Consider the following 8567-nt stretch of genomic DNA (forward strand, 5'->3'; position numbering starts at 1 on the left):
AGAAGAGAGTAGAAGAAGAAGAAATGAAGGAGATGGAAATGGCTTTGTGGTTCGGCCAAAGGGGGAGAAGTAGTGTTTAGGTTGTGTGAAAATGAAGGAGTGAAGATGGGTTTTGATAGGTGAAGGGTTTTTGGGGAAGAGGAGTTGAGGTGATTGGTGAATGGGTGAAGAAGAGAGAGAGTGGTGGGGTAGGTGGGGATCCTGTGGGGTCCACAGATCCTGAGGTGTCAAGGAAAAGTCATCCTTGCACCAAGTGGCGAGCAAAATTGCTCTTCATGCCAATTCTGGCGTTAAACGCCGGGCTGGTGCCCCTTTCTGGCGTTTAACGCCAACTTCTTGCCCTTTTCTGGCATTTAACGCCAGTCTGGTGCCCCTTTCTGGCGTTAAACGCCCAGAATGGTGCCAGACTGGGCGTTAAATGCCCATCTGCTAGCCTTACTGGCGTTCAAACGCCAGCAGGATCTTCCTCCAGGGTGTGCTGTTTTTCTTTCTGTTTTTCATTCTGTTTTTGCTTTTTCAATTGATTTTGTGACTTCTCATGATCATCAACCTACAGAAAACATAAAATAACAAAGGAAAATAGATAAAATATAACATTGGGTTGCCTCCCAACAAGCGCTTCTTTAATGTCAGTAGCTTGACAGAGGGCTCTCATGGAGCCTCACAGATATTCAGAGCAAGGTTGGAACCTCCCTACACCAAACTTAGAGTTTGAATGTGGGGGTTCAACACCAAACTTAGAAGTTGGTTGTGGCCTTCCAACACCAAACTTAGAGTTTGACTGTGGGGGCTCTGTTTGGCTCTGTTTTGAGAGAAGCTCTTCATGCTTCCTCTCCATGGTGACAGAGGGATATCCTTGAGCCTTAAACACCAAGGATTCTTCATTCACTTGAATGATCAACTCTCCTCTATCAACATCAATCACAGCCTTTGTTGTGGCTAGGAAGGGTCTGCCAAGGATGATGGATTCATCCATGCACTTCCCAGTCTCTAGGACTATGAAATCAGCAGGGATGTAATGGTCTTCAACTTTTACCAGAACATCCTCTACAAGTCCATAGGCTTGTTTTCTTGAATTGTCTGCCATCTCTAGTGAGATTTTTGCAGCTTGCACCTCAAAGATCCCTAACTTCTCCATTACAGAGAGAGGCATGAGGTTTACACTTGACCCTAAGTCACACAAGGCCTTCTTGAAGGTCATGGTGCCTATGGTACAAGGTATTGAAAACTTCCCAGGATCCTGTCTCTTTTGAGGCAGTTTCTGCCTAGACAAGTCATTCAGTTCCTTGGTGAGCAAAGGGAGTTCATCTTCCCAAGTCTCATTCCCAAATAACTTGTCATTTAGCTTCATGATTGCTCCAAGGTATTTAGCAACTTGCTCTTCAGTGACATACTCATCCTCTTCAGAGGAAGAATACTCATCAGAGCTCATGAATGGCAGAAGTAAGTCCAATGGAATCTCTATGGTCTCATTTTGAGCCTCAGATTCCCATGGTTCCTTATTGGGGAACTCATTGGAGGCCAGTGGACGTCCATTGAGGTCTTCCTCAGTGGCGTTCACTGCCTCTTCTTCCTCTCCAAATTCGGCCATGTTGATGGCCTTGCACTCTCCTTTTGGATTTTCTTCTGTATTGCTTGGAAGAGTACTAGGAGGGAGTTCAGTAATTTTCTTGCTCAGCTGTCCCACTTGTGCCTCCAAGTTTCTAATAGAGGACCTTGTTTCAGTCATGAAACTTTGAGTGGTTTTGATTAGATCAGAGACCATGGTTGCTAAGTCAGAGGTATTCTGCTTAGAACTCTCTGTCTGTTGATGAGAAGATGATGGGAAAGGCTTGCTATTGCTAAACCTGTTTCTTCCACCATTATTATTGTTGAAACCTTGTTGAGGTCTCTGTTGATCCTTCCATGAGAAATTTGGATGATTTCTCCATGAAGAATTATAGGTGTTCCCATAGGGTTCTCCCATGTAATTCACCTCTTCCATTGAAGGGTTCTCAGGATCATAAGCTTCTTCCTCAGATGAAGCTTCTTTAGTACTGCTTGGTGCATTTTGCATTCCAGACAGACTTTGAGAAATCATATTGACTTGTTGAGTCAATATTTTATTCTGAGCCAATATGGCATTCAGAGTGTCAACCTCAAGAACTCCTTTCTTCTGATTGGTCCCATTGTTCACAGGATTCCTTTCAGAAGTGTACATGAATTGGTTATTTGCAACCATTTCAATCAGCTCTTGAGCTTCTGTAGGCGTCTTCTTCAGATGAAGAGATCCTCCAGCAGAGCTATCCAAAGACATCTTGGACAGTTCAGAGAGACCATCATAGAAAATACCTATGATGCTCCATTCAGAAAGCATGTCAGAGGGACACTTTCTGATTAATTGTTTGTATCTTTCCCAAGCTTCATAGAGGGATTCTCCTTCTTCTGTCTGAAGGTTTGGACTTCCACTCTAAGCTTACTCAATTTTTGAGGTGGAAAGAACTTTGCCAAGAAGGCATTGACTAGCTTTTCCCAAGAGTTCAGGCTTTCTTTAGGTTGTGAGTCCAACCATGTTCTAGCTCTGTCTCTTATAGCAAAAGGGAATAGCATAAGTCTGTAGACCTCAGGGTCAACCCCATTAGTCTTGACAGTGTCACAGATTTGCAAGAACTCAGCTAAAAACTGATGAGGATCTTCCAATGGAAGTCCATGGAACTTGCAATTCTGTTGCATTAGAGAAACTAATTGAGGCTTAAGCTCAAAGTTGTTTCCTCCAATGGCAGGGATAGAGATGCTTCTCCCATAGAAGTCAGAAGTAGGTGCAGTAAAGTCACCCAGCACCTTCCTTGCATTGTTGGCATTGTTGTTGTTTTCGGCTGCCATGAGTTCTTCTTCTTTGAAGATTTCTGTTAGGTCCTCTACAGAGAGTTGTGCCTTGGCTTCTCTTAGCTTTCTCTTCAAGGTCCTTTCGGGTTCAGGATCAGCCTCAACAAGAATGCTTTTGTCCTTGCTCCTGCTCATAAGAAAGAGAAGAGAACAAGAAAATATGGAATCCTCTATGTCACAGTATAGAGATTCCTTGAGGTGTCAGAGGAAAAGAAAAATAGAAGGTAGAAGTAGAAAATTCGAACTTATCAAAGAAGATGGAGTTCGAATTTTGCATTAAGGAATAGTGTTAGTCCACAAATAGAAGGATGTGAGAAGAGGGGAAGTAATTTTCGAAAATCAAGTAAAAGATTTTGAAAACATTTTGAAAAACACTAATTGATTTTCGAAAATAAAAGTGGGAAAGAAATCAAGTGATTTTTGAAAAAGAATTTGAAATTAGAAATCAAAAAGATTTGATTGAAAATTATTTCGAAAAAGATGTGGTTAAGAAGATATGATTGATTTTAAAAAGATGTGATTGAGAAGATATGATTTGAAAAATATTTAAAAAAAAAAGATTTGATTTTAAAAATTAATGACTTGGCTATCAAGAAAAGATATGATTCAAACATTAAACCTTTCTCAACAGAAAAGGCAACATACTTGAAATGTTGAATCAAATCATTAATTGATAGCAAGTATTTTTGAAAATAGAAAGAAATTGATTTTGAAAAAGATTTGATTGAAAAGATTGATTTGAAAAAGATTTGATTTTGAAAAGATTTTGAAAACTTGAAAAAAATTTGCATTAAAAACAAAATCTTCCCTCTTGTGCCATCCTGGCGTGCACATTCTGGCATTTAACGCCCAGAATGGTGCACATTCTGGCGTTTAACGCCCAAAACTCTACCCTTTTGGGCGTTAAACGCCCAACCAGGCACCCTGGCTGGCGTTTAAACTCCAGTCTGTCCTTCTTCACTGGGCGTTTTGAACGCCCAGCTTTTTCTGTATAATTCCTCTGCTGTATGTTCTGAATCTTCATTTCTCTGTATTATTGACTTGAAAAGACACAAATTAAAAATATTTTTGGATTTTTAATAATAAGGAATAATCAAAATGCAACTAAAATCAAATAACATTGCATGCAAGACACCAAACTTAGCAGTTTGTATACTACTGACACTAACAAAATGAGAATGCATATGAGACTCAACAAAACACTCAAGTCAAGAGAATTCAAAGATCAGAGCAAGAAAATCATCAAGAATTACTTGAAGATCCTTAAGACACATGAATGAATGCAAGAAGAACAGAAACATGCAATTGACACCAAACTTAATATGAAACACTAGACTCAAACAAGAAACATAAAATATTTTTGGTTTTTATGATTTTGTAAAATTTTTTTTGTGCTTTTTCAAAAATTAAGTGGAAAAGAAAATAAAAGTATCAAAATTCTTAGTGAGAATTCCAGGAATCATGCAATGTTAGTCTAAAGCTTCAGTCTAAAGGAATTAGACATGGCTGAACAAGCTTCAGCAGGACATTGCATTCAAGAGCTAAATTGATGAAGATCAATCAGCTTTGGTGATGATAAGAACATCACCTTGAAACACTAGAATTCATTCTTAAGAACATTGAAGAAAAAATACCTAATCTAAGCAACAAGATGAACCGTCAGTTGTCCATACTCGAACAATCCCCGGCAACGGCGCCAAAAACTTGATAGCGCGAAATTGTGATCAATACTTTTCACAAATCAAATAATCCCCCGTAATGAATCCAAAAACTTGGTGTTCAATACCATGGCATAAACACAACTTCGCACAACTAACCAGCAAGTGTACTGGGTCGTCCAAGTAATAAACCTTACGCGAGTAAGGGTCGATCCCACATAGATTGTTGGTATGAAGCAAGCTATGGTCACCTTGTAAATCTTAGTCAGGCAAACTCAAATGGGTATGGTGATAAACGAATAAAACATAAAGATAAAGATAGAGATACTTATGTAATTCATTGGTAGGAATTTCAGATAAGCGTATGAAGATGCTTGTCCCTTCTGTCTCTCTGCTTTCCTACTGTCTTCATCCAATCCTTCCTACTCCTTTCCATGGCAAGCTTAAGCAAGGGTTTCACCGTTGTCAGTGGCTACCTCCCATCCTCTCAGTGGAAATGTTCAACGCACCCTGTCACGGCACGGCTATCCATCTGTCGGTTCTCGATCAGGCCGGAATAGAATCCAGTGATTCTTTTGCGTCTGTCACTAACGCCCCGCCCTCAGGAGTTTGAAGCACGTCACAGTCATTCAGTCATTGAATCCTACTCAGAATACCACAGACAAGGTTAGACCTTCCGGATTCTCTTGAATGCCGCCATCAGTTCTAGCCTATACCACGAAGACTCTGATCTCATGGAATGGCTGGCTCGGTTGTCAGGCGAGCACTCGGTTGTCAGGCGATCAACCATGCATCGTGTATCAGGAATCCAAGAGATATTCACCCAATCGAAGGTAGAACGGAGGTGGTTGTCAGTCACACGTTCATAGGTGAGAATGATGATGAGTGTCACGGATCATCACATTCATCAAGTTGAAGAACAAGTGATATCTTAGAACAAGAACAAGCGGAATTAAATAGAAGAACAATAGTAATTGCATTAATACTCGAGGTACAGCAGAGCTCCACACCTTAATCTATGGTGTGTAGAAACTCCACCGTTGAAAATACATAAGAACAAGGTCTAGGCATGGCCGAATGGCCAGCCTCCCAATGATCTAAGATAGCATCAGAACAAAGATAACTACCCAGATGTCTCAATACAATAGTAAAAGGTCCTACTTATAGGAACTAGTAGCCTAAGGTTTACAGAGATGAGTAAATGACATAAAAATCCACTTCCGGGCCCACTTGGTGTGTGCTTGGGCTGAGCAATGAAGCTTTTTCGTGTAGAGACTCCTCTTGGAGTTAAACGCCAGCTTTGGTGCCAGTTTGGGCGTTTAACTCCCATTCTTGTGCCAGTTCCGGCGTTTAACGCTGGGAATTCTGAGGGTGACTTTGAACGCCGTTTTGGGCCATCAAATCTTGGACAAAGTATAGACTATCATATATTGCTGGAAAGCCCAGGATGTCTACTTTCCAACGCCGTTGAGAGCGCGCCAATTGGGCTTCTGTAGCTCCAGAAAATCCACTTCGAGTGCAGGGAGGTCAGAATCCAACAGCATCTGCAGTCCTTTTTAGTCTCTAAATCAGATTTTTGCTCAGGTCCCTCAATTTCAGCCAGAAAATACCTGAAATCACAGAAAAACACACAAACTCATAGTAAAGTCCAGAAAAGTGAATTTTAACTAAAAACTAATAAAAATATACTAAAAACTAACTAGATTATACTAAAAACATACTAAAAACAATGCCAAAAAGCGTACAAATTATTCGCTCATCAATAACCATAACTTGTTTCAAACCACAATCCTCGTGGGATCGACCCTGACTCGCTCAGGTATTACTTGGACGACCCAGTGCACTCGCTAGTTCAGTTGTACGAAGTGTGGGAATTCGTGCACCAAGTTATTGGCGCTGTTGTCGGGGATTGTTCGAGTTTGGACAACTAACGGATTATCTTGTTGCTTAGATTAGGTATTGTTTTTTATTTGGTTTGAGACTTTTTATTTTCTTCTTCTTTTTTGAAAAAATAAAAAATTTCAAAAACCTTTTCTTTCCTTTGTTTAATCTTTGTTTTTGGTTTGAGTCTCTTATTTTCATTCTTGTCAAATTTTCGAATTTCTTATAGTCTTTTTCTAAAAATTTTCAAAACTAGTGTCTTTTGTTTGAGTCTTGTGTCAATATTTAAGTTCTTGTATCTTTTCTTTTAAAATTTTTGAAAAGTGTGTCTTTAGTTTTCAAAATTTTTACATTTGGTGTCCTTTGCATGTTCTTGTTTTCTTTGAATTCTTTGAGTTTTGTTCTTGGTGTTCTTCTTGATCTTCAAAGTGTTCTTGTTTTTCTTCTTATTTTGATCTTAAAATTTTTAAGTTTGGTGTCTCTTTGTGTTTTTCTTTAAAATTTTCGTATAGTATTGTTCTTAGATCTAAAAATTTTAACTTTGGTGTCTTTTTGTTGTTTTTCTCTTTCTTCATTAAATTCAAAAATCAAAAAATTAAAATATCTTTTCTTATCTTTGTCTAAATTTTTGAAAATTACAACATATTTTTCAAATTTTAATTTCAAAATCATTATCTTATCTTATCTTAGTTTTAAATTTCAAAATCATATCTTTTTCAAAATACTATCTTATCTTTTTATCTTTCTTCAAAATTCAAAAATCATATCTTATCTTATTTCAAATTCAATTTCAAAATTTAATTTTTAAAATTCAAATTTCAAATTTAAAAATTCAAATTCAAAATTTAAACTTCAAAATTCAAATTTTAAAATCAAATCTTTTTCAAAAATCAAATTTTAAATCTTATCTTTTTCAAATTTTTTCAAATCTTTTCAAATTCTTATCTTATCTTTCTAATTTCAAATTTTAAAATCAAATTTTTTTCAAATATTTTTAGTTTCTTATCTTATCTTTTCTAATTTCAATTTTTAAATTCAAATCTTTTCTAATCTTCTGTCTTATCATGTTTTCAAATCTTTCTTAATTAGTTAGCTGTTTTCCCTTTCTTCTTTTTCAAAATTTCCTAACTAATTTCTCTCTCTTCTATTTTCGAAAATCCTTCTTTTATTTCTCTCTCTTCTTTTTCGAAATTTATTAATTAATTTTCAATTTTGTTTAATTAATTAACCTTAATTTTCAAATTTCATTAATAAATAAAATAAAAACAAAAATGTTTTAATTCTTGTTTCTCTTTCTACTTCTAATATTTGAATTCTTCTTCTCCTTCTCCTATCTTCATTCTTCTTTCTCTTCTTCTTCACATCTCACTGGAAGTTCTCTGTTCTTTGGCATAGAAGCTTCCTTTCTTGTTGTATCTGTGTCTTCTTGTTTATGACCAAGAACAGGGATAAAGAGCCTCTATTTAATCTTGATCCTGAACCTGAGAGGACTTTAAGGAAGAGCTTACAACAAGTTAAAGCACAACACTCTGGAAGAAACCTTTCAGAAAATTTTGAACAGGAAGTTGACAACATAGCAGCCAAACCTAATCATGAAGGAGAGGCAAGAAAAGTTCTTGGTGCTTACACCAAGTCCACCTCTGACTTATATGACAGAAGTATCTCTATACCTGCCATTGGAGTTAACAAATTTAAGCTGAAACCTCAACTGGTGACCTTAGTTCAACATAACTGCCAGTATCATGGACTTCCACAGGAAGATCTAAACAAATTCTTATCTGACTTTTTGCAGATATGTAACACAGTCAAGACCAATGGAGTACGTCCTGAGGTCTATAAACTTATGCTCTTTCCTTTTGCTATAAGAGACAGAGCTAGATTGTGGTTAGATTCTCAACCTAAAGAGAGTCTTGACACATGGGAGAAGGTAGTCAATGCATTCCTGACCAAGTTTTTCCCACCTCAAAAGTTGAGCAGACTTAGGGTGGAAGTTCAAACCTTCAGACAAAAAGAAGGTGAATTCCTCTATAAAGCTTGGGAGAGATACAAGCAACTCATCAGAAGATGTCCTCCCAATATGATCTTAGACTGGACCACACTAGACATCTTCTATGATGACCTTTCTGAGATATCCAAGATGTCACTGGATAACTCTGCTGGTGG

This window comes from Arachis hypogaea, chromosome 3 (genome assembly GCF_003086295.3).
Source record: "Arachis hypogaea cultivar Tifrunner chromosome 3, arahy.Tifrunner.gnm2.J5K5, whole genome shotgun sequence".
Classification (NCBI taxonomy): domain Eukaryota; kingdom Viridiplantae; phylum Streptophyta; class Magnoliopsida; order Fabales; family Fabaceae; genus Arachis; species Arachis hypogaea.